Source organism: Herpailurus yagouaroundi, unplaced genomic scaffold (genome assembly GCF_014898765.1).
Source record: "Herpailurus yagouaroundi ecotype Mexico unplaced genomic scaffold, PumYag 28, whole genome shotgun sequence".
NCBI lineage: Eukaryota > Metazoa > Chordata > Mammalia > Carnivora > Felidae > Herpailurus > Herpailurus yagouaroundi.
Window position 1 is genome coordinate 44,902,766 of NW_024412376.1, and position 13,157 is coordinate 44,915,922.

Here is a 13,157-nt window from a genome sequence, read left to right on the forward strand (position 1 = left end):
TCATAAAATGACTATTAATTTTTTTAATGACACTTATTTATTTCTTTATTTTATTAATCATTTCTTCATTCTAAACACTAGAGAAATACAATGTGCCAACCACTATTCAAAGTGCTTCCAGGGGCACCAGGGTGGCTCAGTCAGTTAAGTGTCGAACTCTTGATTTTTCTCAAGTCATGATCTCACAGTTCGTGGGATCAAGCCCTGCATCAGGCTCCACACTGACAGCATGGAACCTGCCTGAGACTCTTTCTCTCTCTCTCTCTCAATGTCCCTCCCCTACTTTCTTTCACTGTGTGTGTCTTTCTCAAAATAAATAAATAAATTTAAAATAAAACAAAAACAGAAAACCCCAAAGTGCTTCTATGAACAGTGTTCCTGTACTCATCAGCAGGTTTATTTCACAATACAGTGAAGAGAAAATGAAAAATTTACACATACACATGCATGTGTGAGTTTAAATTGTGACACATTTCATGGAGTAATTATCAGAGAGCATTAGGAGGTAGCAGGAGTGTGGTGGGGGAGAATGGCAGATTTGGTAGATTGGCTCACTTGACATCAATTCCAACCTCTTTTCAGTGTGCCTTCTAGCTGCAGGGATCAAAAATTAAAAATTTTATTTTTAGACCCCCTTGAAGTTAGAGTTTTGGATGTGATACAGTTTCTACGAATCATATGTATTTATGAAAGACTTGAACTCAGACATAAGCTAAGTCAGAGACAATGGTCATGAGGCACCTATTTTTCTAGCAAGGATCTAACAGGTGCAGAGTGGGTCTTGAGCCAACAGTTATGCCAGGTATTTTCCTACAGGTGATGATTGCAGCCCTTATTTTCTAGTACCTAGATGTTGCAGTAAGATGGTAGCATTTTGCAGCTATCAGTTATGATAGTGCTTCCTGATCTCCCAGTTCACAAAGTGTGCAAAAACAATGGTTCTGTTGGTATATGTTGTGTTTATAATCAGATGGGGACATAACATAGAACTTCTTACTCTGGCCATCCCAATAATTTAGTAAGTCTTAAATGGCTTTCATTCTAATACAGCAAAAGTACATTTTGATGTTCACAATTGAATGCTAACTGTGATGAGGGACCCCTTGAGCTGTGTGTCAAGGATGCTCTTTGAGGATAGTTTCGGCTGAGACCTTGAGAATTAGAAAGAACCAGCCTGAGAAGAGCCAAGAGCATTCTGGGTCAGAGGACTAATAAGTACAAACACCCTATGGCTAAAATTGCTTGCATGTTGTATGATGGGGAACCAAAAGGAGACTTTTGGTACAAGATGAGATTAGAGAGATTGGTAGGGGCCAACTTATGACAAAGGATTTGGATACTAGAATATGTGTGACAGAAAGCCATCAGATGATATGAAGCAGGGAAGTGCCATGATCTGATTAATGTTTTCAAAAGATCATACTGGTTAATGTATGGAGAACAAATTGGACAGGGAGAAACAGGGACATGTTCAAAGAGGTTACTTTAGGAATTCACATAAGAGTTGGTGATGTTTTAGGCTAGGATCATAGTAGTCGAAAAAAATTCATGGTGGTAAAAAGCACACATTAAAGACATATTTTGGAGGGAGAGCTGATAAGAATTGCTGATGGATTGTATGGGAGTATAAAAAAAAGGGAAGGCAATAAGGATGACACCAAGGGCTTTAGCTTGATCACCTAGGTAGCATTAAGAAGAGAATACACAATGAAGATCAGATATTAGAGTTCAATTTTGTACATGTTAAGTTTAATGTGCCTATAGACTCTGTATAAGTTATTTTTTATTGTATAAGAAGTCTCTCCAAAACATACTGGCCTAAAACAACAGCAATTTATCATTTCTCACAATTCTGAGGGCTGGCTGACTGGCTGGCTCTCTGGCTGGTCTCATTTGAGCTAACTCATGTGGTTGCACTCAGGTGGATAATTTTATGGTCTAGAGGTTTGGGGGGTGACTAAAGATTTCATTCACATAGCTCAAAGTTGGTACTTGCTGCTGCCTGGGAAACCTGTTTTCCTCTTGGTCTCTCATCCTCCAGTAGGCTAGAGTGGCTTCCTTACATGGCAATCTCTCAAGCTAGGTGTCTAAGAAAATGAACGTGGAGGCTGGAAGGCCTCTTGGCACTCATGCCTGGGCCTTGCACTTTTACCACATTCTGTGGGTCAAAGCAAGTCAAAGACCAGCCCAGATTCAAAAGAAGAAGAAATAGACTCCAGCTGTTGTTGAGAAGAGCACTGCAGTCACAAGGCAAAGAATCAGGGGAGAAATTGTTGCTGCCATATTTGAAAGCAGTCTACAGCCTATTGGAGATATGCAGACAATTAGCTATGAGTCTGAAACTAAAAGGAGAGTCTCAGTTTGCCTACATGTCTTTATTACTGAGTAGTTATCCAAGAATTGAATACAAATTCAGTTCTTGATCTCTCAGACTATTTGCAGACTATTTTTTTTCTTCCAGTAACACTGCTGATTTTTCAGCATTTCATGGGAAAGTGAGATAATATAAATATTATATTAACTATTATTTTATTACAAATTATAAATTACAACTTACAAGTTGTAAGATAAACAAACATTTGTTATCTCACAGTTTTAAAGAGTCAGTAATTTGTGTGGTTCCTTCTCACAGACCCTCATGAGGCTGCAGTAAAGTTGTTACCCAGGCCCTCAGTCACTTGAAGGCTTGACAGAAGATGAGGGACACATTTTAAAATGGCTTATTCACATCGCTGATGGTAGAAATTCTTACTTCATTTCAACATGGACCTCTCCAGAGGGCTGGTTGAATATTTTTACATGTCAGCTACTTTCCTGGAGCAAGTGATTGAAGAGACAAGGTAAAAAGGGGGCTATAATGCTTGTTATGACCAAGTCCAAAGTAACACACTGTAACTTCCACCATATTGTTTGTTAGAAGCAATTTCCAGCACACATTGAAGGAGTCAAGAATTAAGGTTTTCCTTTTAAAGAGAAGAAACATTGGGGCGCCTGGGTGGCGCAGTCGGTTAAGCGTCCAACTTCAGCCAGGTCACGATCTCGCGGTCCGGGAGTTCGAGCCCCGCGTCAGGCTCTGGGCTGATGGCTCAGAGCCTGGAGCCTGTTTCCGATTCTGTGTCTCCCTCTCTCTCTGCCCCTCCCCCATTCATGCTCTGTCTCTCTCTGTCCCAAAAATAAATAAACGTTGAAAAAAAATTTAAAGAGAAGAAACACAAAGTTTTTGGAGAAATTTCAAATCCACTGAAAGTATAGTCGAAGGTGAACAGATTTGGTTGGGAGAAAGTAAAGAAGTTTCTTTCTGATTGCTGATTTGCCAGACTTCCTGGTACAATGCAAGAGAAAATCCAAATTAGCTAGATATTTCCTCTTATATTTCAACCTCTTTCTGAGACTTTACCTGCCATCGGGTGCAAATGTTTGTGTTTGTCAGCTCAGAATGTTATGCTGGTAAAAGTAGAAGGGACTGAGAGGCAAGAGCAGTGGGTGGTATAAAAAATTAGCAGGAGGTGTTTTAACCCCATCTCCTTATTATCTCCAAAAGCTCCTATAAGCCTCTCCAAATAAACACACGATAAAAATGTTGTTCCTACCCTGCAAATGTTACTTCCGGACACATTCGCTACCTCCCGTCCTTGTTCCCATTCCCTTTATCAGATTTCTACTTCTAACCTCCCTCAGTACAACATTCTGGAGCTGCCTGTGGGTTAGGGGGGAAGGGGATCTGCTCCACGCTCTTCTGGGCTCCAGCAGAGAAGGGGGCTTTGGCTCCTCAAGAGCTCCTGACAAGTCACAGGCAGTGATTAGTCTCAGCGGAGACACCTTCTTGTAGACATCCAAATATAAGAGAGAGCCAATAAGACCAACTTTCTGATTGTCTTATAAGTTATCAAAAACACCCTACATTTACATCCCAGCTTTAGGCTGGGTGCTGAAGATATAAAACTTCTGCCCTCAAAGAGCTTATAGTATAACCTGAGGAGCCAAAATACATAAACAAGTAAGTGCACGAAATGGTGTAAGCACTAACATATGGTAGATACCACTGCAGTGAAAAAAAGTAAGGTGGGTGCCCAAAATATTTCTTAAAGGAGATTTATATTTGAGTTACTCTTGAACAAGAGAGAAGGGCCTTCAGGCAGGAGGAGCAGCATAATGAAACATAAAAGGAATTGACACAACTTCAAATGGTATAGTGGGCATCAGAAACCTTGGAATCAGATAGCACTGGCCTCCAAAAACTGCAACTTTCAGGATTCAGCTGAGGGGAAGGAGGGGAAGGAGGGACACTCATTACATGGTTATTTATTTAGGGAAGGATTACTCTCACTTATTCTAATGGTTCCTTTTAAGGCAAATCCATTTAGATCAAAGGAGTACTTATCCAAGTGATTGCCTTTGAGATGAATATTCAGGACTTTTTTTTTTTTAAAGAGAAGAAAGGGAATGGATAATATGTGAAACCCCTTTCTTGAACCCTTAGACACTTTTACATTTTAGGACATATGTGCCTGATTTAGGTAAACTAAATATACTCACCAAATTTCCTCTTATCACTAATAATTAGAAACAGTGACACTTAAGTAAAATGGATTTAGGAGTAAATTTACTACTATTTACAACAATAATGCTATTTACTAATTACAGTGGATGTACCATGAATCAAACCTGTGAGAACATGATGCATTAAGGAAATATGGGGGGTAGAGTTTAAAGTATGTAAAGAATGTTCCCAATTTAATTTCTCTGGTTATTTTCCAAGCCATCATCATTCCCATAAAAAAAATTAAATATTGTCAGAGAACTTAAACCTTCTTAAACATTTTTTATTTTAATGAAAGAGTAGGATAGCAGATTTACTGTAATATCTTTATTTAAAAAATAAAATTATGTTTAATATTGTATTAGAATACCTTATTATTATTAGAATAATTGATTTAAAATATCTTTAGGCTAGGAGTGCTTGGGTGGCTCCATTGGCTGAGAGTCTGACTTCGGCTCAGGTCATGATTTCATGGTCCATGGGTTCGAACCATGCATCGGGCTCTGTGTTGACAGCTCAGAGCCTGGAGCCTGCTTCAGATTCTGTGTCTCCCTCTCTGTCCCTCCCCTGTTCGTGCTCCGTCTCTATCTCTAGAAAAAATAAATAAACATTAAAAAAGTAAAATAAAATAAAATATCTTTAAACTAAAGATGAAAAATTAAAGTAGGTTTCCTATTTTTCCTATAATCATCTTTCTTCTGCTTGGTGTTATAGTTTATGTTTTGCTTTATAAACAGGCATGTCCCTTAAATCAGGGGTGAGTAAACTGTGGCTTGTGGGCCAATTCCAACCCATTGCCTGTTTTGTGGCCCATGAACTGAAAATGGTTTTTCTATTTTTAAAATGGCTGAGGAAAGAAAAAAGAATAATATTTTATGACATATGAAAATCATATGAAATGCAAATTTTAGAGTTCACAAATCAGGCATGGGCACAGGTGCATTCATTGATTTACATGTTGTCTATGACTGTTTTCATCTATGAGAGCAGAGCTGAGCAGTTGCAAAGAGCCTGTATGGTCCACAAAGCCAGGTATTTACCATCTGGGCTTTTGCAGAAAGTTTGGTGACCTTACCTTATATAAAAGGTTGAAATGAGCATGTATAATATTATGTTGTGTAGCCCTTACACTTAGAACTTTTAGCTGATTAAGTGTTTAAAGTGTTACCCTTCTTCCTAGTTTTGGTGTAAGGAGAACTGGACATGAGGTGTTTGGATCAAGATTTTGAATTTATGTTTTAGTGTCTGATGGGACATTATCACTGGGGTTGAATCAGAAAGTTTTGATCTCAGCCTACAGAGAGAGTTTTTGATGATTTTAACAGAAGTGTTGAAAGTATGTGCCTACATAGAATGCCATGAGGCTGCTCCTAAGACCACTTGAGGTATAAATATAGAGGGTTACAGTGTTTTGCACACTTTTGTTGTCTGAAATCCTATAGGGCAGTAGATGAAGTATAATATGAATTGTTTTGGCATCACCGGCTTCCTTGAAAGCCTCCATGCGTTTACACATCTGTGCCTGCAACATGAAGGGATAATTGTTCTGCTCTGCTATTGCTGTTTATGACTCAGAAGAACAAAAAGGCAACAGGATAAACAAAATGTCATGTTCATACAAATCTTGATTAGGGTAAAATCATCTGGCTGGCATTACTTGTGTACAACATCGCCAACAGGACTGCCAGCTAGTGAGAGGAGCCTCACAGTTCCCCGGTCTTGGGTCTTCAAAACTTGGAACAGCTTGTTTGAGGGCTTCACAAAAGCTAGATCTACCCAAAATAGTCAAGATCCAGTCTCTGAGTCTTTACTGTAATTAATCAGTTTGTCTTTAAGAATTCCTGAAGTCCTATGATATTTCAGAATAATTGGGTGCTTGCAAAATTATGCTCAATTAATATCTTAGAGCAAGGTTTCTCAACCTTAGCACTACTGCCATTAGGGGCCAGATAATTTCTCTGTGATTCCTGTGCACTGTAAGATGTTTAGCAGCATCCCTGACCTCTTCCCACTAGATGCCAATAGCACTCTCCCAGTTGAGACAACATAAAATGTCTCCAGACATCTGCCAAAGATACCTGGGGTGGGGGTGGGGAAATTATCTCAGATTAAGAACCACTGTTTCAGAAGATGATTCCACAATGTAGTCCAAGGAGCTCTGAGGAGCATTAGACCCTTAGAACAGAATTACAGACACACCTCAGAACACTGTAGGTTTGGTTCCAGGCCACCAAAATAAAGTGAATATTGCAATAAAGTGAGTCAAATGATTTTTTTTTTTGTTTCCCAGTGCATGTAAGAGTTAAGTTTACAGTATACTGTAGTCTATTAAGGGTGCAATAGCATTACTTTAAAAAAAAAGAAGGAGGTACATACCTTAATTTTAAAATATTACTAAAAACTGCTAACCAATATCTGAGCTTTCAATGAGTCATAATATTTTTGCTGGTGGAGAGTCTTGCCTCGATGCTTATGGCTGCTGACTGATCAGGGTAGCAGTTGCTGAAGGTCAGGGTGGCTGTGGCAATTTTTTAAAAGAGGACAACAATGAAGTGTGCTGCATTGATTGACTCTTCCTTCCATGAATGATTCCACTGTAGTCCATGATGCTGTTGGGTAGCCTTTTACTCACAGTAGAAGTTCTCTCAATCCTCTCAAATTTTGCTGTTGCTATATCAGCTATGTTTATGTAATATTCTCAATCTTTTGTCATGATTTCAACAATATTCACAGCATTTTCACCAAGAGTAGCTTCCATCTCAAGAAACCATTTTCTTTGTTCATCCACCAGAAGCAACTCCTCATCCATTCAAGTTTTGTCATGAGATTGTAGCATTCAGTCCCACCTTCAGGTTCCATTTCTAATTCTGCTTCTCTTGGTATTTCTGCCACGTCTGCAGTTACTTCCTCCTCTGAAGTCTGGAGCTCCCAAAGTCATGCATGAGGTTGGAATCATTTTCTTCTAAACTCCTGTTAAAGTTGATATTTTGATCTCCTCCCATGAACCACAAATATTCTTTTTTTTTTTTTTTTTAATTTTTTTTTTTCAACGTTTATTTATTTTTGGGACAGAGAGAGACAGAGCATGAATGGGCGAGGGGCAGAGAGAGAGGGAGACACAGAATCGGAAACAGGCTCCAGGCTCTGAGCCATCAGCCCAGAGCCAGACGCGGGGCTCGAACTCCCGGACCGCGAGATCATGACCTGGCTGAAGTCGGACGCTTAACCGACTGCGCCACCCAGGCGCCCCGAACCACAAATGTTCTTAATGGTATCTAGAATGGTGATTCCTTTTTAGAAGGTTACAATTTACTTGGCCCAGATCCAGAGAAATAACGATGTATTGTAGGTATAGCCTTATGAAATGTATTTCTTAAATAATAAGACTTGAAAGTCAAAATGACTCCTTGATCCATGGCTGCAGAATGGATGCTGTGTTAGCAGGCATGAAAATAACATTCATCTTGCTGTCCATCTCCGTCAGGGCTCTTGAGTGATCAGCTACATTGTCCACAAGCCATCCTATTTTGAAAGGACTCTTTTTTTCAGAGCAGTAAGTCTCAACAGTGGGCTTAAAATTTTCAGTGAACCATGTTATAAATAGATGGGATGTCATCTAGGCTTTGTTGTTCCATTGATAGAGCACATGCAGCATTGAGTTAGCATAGTTTTTAAGGGTCCTAGGGTTTTCAGAATGGTAAGTGAACATTGGCTTCACTTGAAAGTCACCAGCTAGTTAGCCCCTGACGAGAGAGTCAGCCTGTCTTTGAAGCTCTGAAGCCAGGCATTGACTTCTCCTCTCTAGCTATGGAAGTCCTAGATGGCATCTTCTTCCCGTACAAGGCTGCTTCATTTACGATGAAAATCTGTTGGCTTGTGTAGCCACCTTCATGAATGGTCTCAGCTGGACCTTCTGGAGAACTTGCTGCAGCTTCTCCATCAGCACTTGCTGCCTCACCTTGCCCTTTGATGTCACTGAGGTGGCTTCTTTCCTCAAACCTCACGAACCAACCTCTGCTAGCTTCACACTTTTCTTCTGCAGCTTCCCCGCCTCTCTCAGCCCTCACAGAGTTGAGGAGAGTTAGGGCCTTGCTCTGGATTAGGCTTTGCTTAAGAGAATGTTTGTGGCCAACTTGATCTTCTATCCAGACCACTCAGACTTTCTCCATATCAGCAGTGAAGCTGTTTCATTTTCTCATCATTCACGTATTCACTGAAGTAGCACTTTTTATTTCTTTCAAGAATGTTTCCTTTGCACTCAAAACTTGGCTGTTTGGCACAAGAGGCCTAACTTCGGCCTATCTTGACTTTTGACATGCCTTTGTCACTACGCTTAATCATTTCTAGGTTTGATTTGAAGTGAGGAATGTGCAACTAGTCTTCTCACTAGAACACTTAGAGGCCATCGTAACATTATTAATTGGCTTAACTTCAACATTCTTGTGTCTCAGAAAATAGGAAGGCCTGAGGAGAGGGAGAGGTATGGGGACAATGGCTGGTCACTGGAGCAGTCAGAACACACACATTTATCGATTAAGTTCACTGTCTCATATGAGCATGAGTCATGGCACCCCAAAACAATGACAATAGCAACATCAAAGATCACTGATTGCTGATCACCCTAGCAAATATAATAATAATGAAAATGTTTAAAATATTTTGAGAAGTACTGAAATGTGACACAAAGACATGAGTAAGCAAATGCCATTGGAAAAAAAGACGCTGATAGGGTCCTCAACATAGGATTGCCACAAACCTTTAATTTGTAAAATATGCAATATACACAAAGCACAATAAAATAACATAAGCCTGTAGATCAAAAAGACTCAGAATCTGCATTTAAGGACCTAAAACAATTATCTAAAAAGTGAAATATCTATTTATGTATCAGATTTCCAAAGTAGTCCTAGGTTTGTTTATAATGAGCATAAAAACAGAATACTTGGTGGTTCTTTCACCTGTTCTGCTTCACGTGCTTTGTGGATGCAAGGGCTGCATCTTCAATCCAGTGTCCTTGTCTCCACCATCCTCCATCCATTCATCCATCCAACAGATGACTGAAGACCTCCTGAGGGCTTGAACCGACGCTCTGCTAGGCAGTGAGGCCAGAGCTCACAGAGTTACCTTTTGGTTACACAGCCCCAGTCTCTGGCCAGAAACCTCTCATGGCTTCCCTCAGCCTAGGAAATAAGGTAAAAACTAAAACTAAAATGAGGCATTTATAGCGTTCTTTGTCATTTCCTTCTCAATATCTATTCCATCTCTATCCATCTGAGTTAGCATTTCTCAATTCTGGCTCTGCATTAGAATATTTTAGGGAGATTTTGAAAAATACCAAGGCCAAAGCCAGACCAATTAATTGTTTCTCTGTTGTTGAGCATCGGCTTTTTACAAAAGCTTTCTGGGAGGGCCCCACATGGAAACAGGATTGAGAGCTTGTTATCTAAGGTGCATACAATGACCTCATTTCTTTCTGCCAATGATTGCTTAGAAATGGGTGCATGGGATATGAGAAGCCTACACATGTGAGAATAGGATTCTAAGAAAAATTTCCTCACTTTGAAATACTGGTCATGGAGGAAATGACCTTATTTTCCCGCTAGATGCTATTAGGTCTGGATTTTACCTGCCACTGCTAGAGCCCTCTTGTTTCAAACCTGAGGGTGAGCAAAGGGACAAGGGACTTCATTACACAAAGACTCAGTAAGCCTGATTCTTCAGAGTTCCTTGATTTTTTAGATGATGAACTGCCTTTTTAAAAAAATCCAATTTCAGTCCTCTGTCACTTGCAACCAAAGCATCGTAATTTATAAAGCATTTCAGGATCTGCTCAATCCTCCCTGACCCATCCTCTAAAACCAGTCATTTTGTCCACACAGGCCCACACTGATGCTATAGCTGCTCCTGACTACTTGCCGCCCCTGGTTATATCTCCATAATTTTACTAATATTTTCTTTCTCAGTGAAATAGCACATTTTTTTTTACTCTGGTATGGTAGTATAATCATACTTATTAGTTAGGGTAGACTAAGCTTCTGTATTACATAGACTCAAAATATATAATTTCTTAAACTTCTTGGAGGTTTACTTTGTATGCACTTAATGGTCCAAATATGTAATAAATCAAGAAACCAGACTTCTTCCATGGTAAGAATCCACCATTCCTAGAGTCTTGGCATTTCCACTTGTTGCAGCCTACAGAAAGATAAAGAGGGAGCTCATAGACAGAAAACACCCACTTCTGAAAAGCTGTGGCTCAGAAATAGCACATATAACTTTGCTCATATTACACTGAGAAAAAAATGGTCTTTTGGTCACATACAACAGTAAAGGAAACTGGGAATGTGGCCCTGTTATGTGCAAAAGAAGAAGGGAAACAGGATTTTGTGAATAGCTAGGTATCTCAGCCACAAAAAGCCCATGTCAAAACTCACCTTTCCAAACACCCAGACAGACAGGATCTCTCTATCTATGGTTCTGTGCAGACTGGTAGTTAGCATTTAGCTGTGCTGGAATTATGAATGACCTTTCCACCCAGCTGGCATTTTTCTCCAACCAGATTGTAAGTTCTTTGAGAACAGCAGTTATTTTTAATGCTCTTGCCTGTCTATAACACCTAGTTTGGAAGCTTTACTCTGGAACGACAGTCCTCAAACTTTAGGTGCATCAGAATCACCTGGGGTGTTTGTTGCAACAAGGTTTCCTAAGCCCTACTTGCTAGAGTTTCTGTTTCAATTCATCTAGGATAAGGGCTACAAATCTATGTTTCTAACAAGTTCCTGGGTGATTCTGGCCATGTTGGAAAACTGTTGACCTAGACTATACTGATTATTAATTGTTTTACAGTTAACAAACAGTAAGGGGCATACTTCTGAATTTGTAGTAGTAGGAAGGAGGCCCAGAATTTAGACTTAATGCCACCTTTTTAATCTGTACCAACTCCTCTCTCTCCTTCATGTCTTCTTTTTTTGCATTTGTCTCTGAACCTTCTTATTGGAGCAGGGAAACTTGAGTAGAATAACATTTTGCCTTGTTTCTTTTTTAAAAAGCATAGATGGATTTTAAAAAACAGAAGAAAATTTAAAATCCATCTTGAAAAAGTGACTTCAGTTAAAAAGCGTTAATTTAATTTTAAAAATCCTCAAATTTGTCTCGGGGAAAGGAAGAGAAAAATACTAGCAAATTTATGATAAAAAGAATTCTTTGGATCATTGTTATTTGTCATGATAACTGTAAGACTTCCAATAAGGAAAACAATATGTCCTTTGAAGTGACAGAGAAGTTTGGTTATATTTTAAAAATTAATGTTTTTAAGTATAAATGCATTACAGTTTTATTCCATACAACAATAAATTCCCTTTTGAAAACTAATTGTATCACTGGATGCATAATTTTCTCTTAAAAATAATAAAGACATTTTTATTTTGATGAGACTTTTCTGAAATTTTAACCAATTAACTGCCTTACTTAGATTTTCTGGAAGACACTGAGTAAAATAATAAAAGCAACTCATATGAGTTGCTATGTCACAAGACATTGTGATAGAAACTTGTTCATTTGAGTCACTTAAAATTGAACCAAACTCTGGCAGAAAGGAGTATAATAAACATCAATGGGAAGGAGGCACAAACACAAATGAGACATGCTGATCTGATTTGTCTTTCTAGAAATGGGGTAACACTTCATTCTAAGCTGAATTTACCAGGACTCAACCTAATATTTGTTAAGGGTATTTATAAGATAATGGAAAGCCTAAAACAAAAGGAGCTCCAAGGAAGTGACGATATTGGAAGAGAGAAAAAGTAGCTGTCTTCCCTAAAAGTGAACAATGGTTCATGAAGCCTCAGTAATAGGTGCAGAAAACCCAGAATTGCTGAAAATTGGAGACAAGTTCAAAGCGGCTTTCATGTTAAAGCAGATTAAGGCAGCCACTAAAACCTAGTGTAAATAGAAGGGCCAACTTACTTGGGGTTTTTTAAAAATTCTGTGTATCTAAGAAGTTCCATTTAAAGTTATACCTGTATTCCCTGTGAGGGGTGAAATTTTAAGTCAAGCAGAGCATGGAATAGAAGTGCTGGCAGCAGAGAGTAAGGCCTGAAGTTCTGATAAAGAGTGTGAGGTAGGCCAACGTTCCTCGCAAGTGAAACCATAGTTTAGGCCCCAAACAACATAACCACAATGGATCCTAAGAAGGTAGAGGCCAAGAGACCCCTGAAAGGTAGGATGGTGAGATGTGCCATTTAACAAGCAACACTTTTGAGACTGAAAGAGGGTGCTATTTCAATCTCACCAGGAAAATAGACACACACTGGGAATATCTCTGCAAAATGCGGGGTTATGTTTCCTTGACTGACAGGTAAAGGAGGATGTTGAGTGTAGCGTCAGAGATTAGGATAGTTGAAAGAAAATTAGGCAAACCATAGTTCACCAGGTGGGTCAGAAGTCCAGTGATCGTACCTCCTGAACTCTCTGGACTAGTTTTGACTCTTGATGTTTTAGATTTTTTTTTTTTATTTATTTATATATGAAATTTATTGTCAAATTGGTTTCCATACAACACCCAGTGCTCATCCCAAAAGGTGCCCTCCTCAATACCCATCACCCACCCTCTCCTCCC

The 13,157-nt window shown here is 39.2% G+C and overlaps 1 pseudogene; it reads right to left on the bottom strand.

The window, feature by feature from the left end:
- Positions 1-6,944: 6,944 nt before the first annotated feature.
- On the bottom strand, positions 6,945-8,946 carry LOC121036438 (tigger transposable element-derived protein 1-like; annotated as a pseudogene).
- Positions 8,947-13,157: the final 4,211 nt, after the last annotated feature.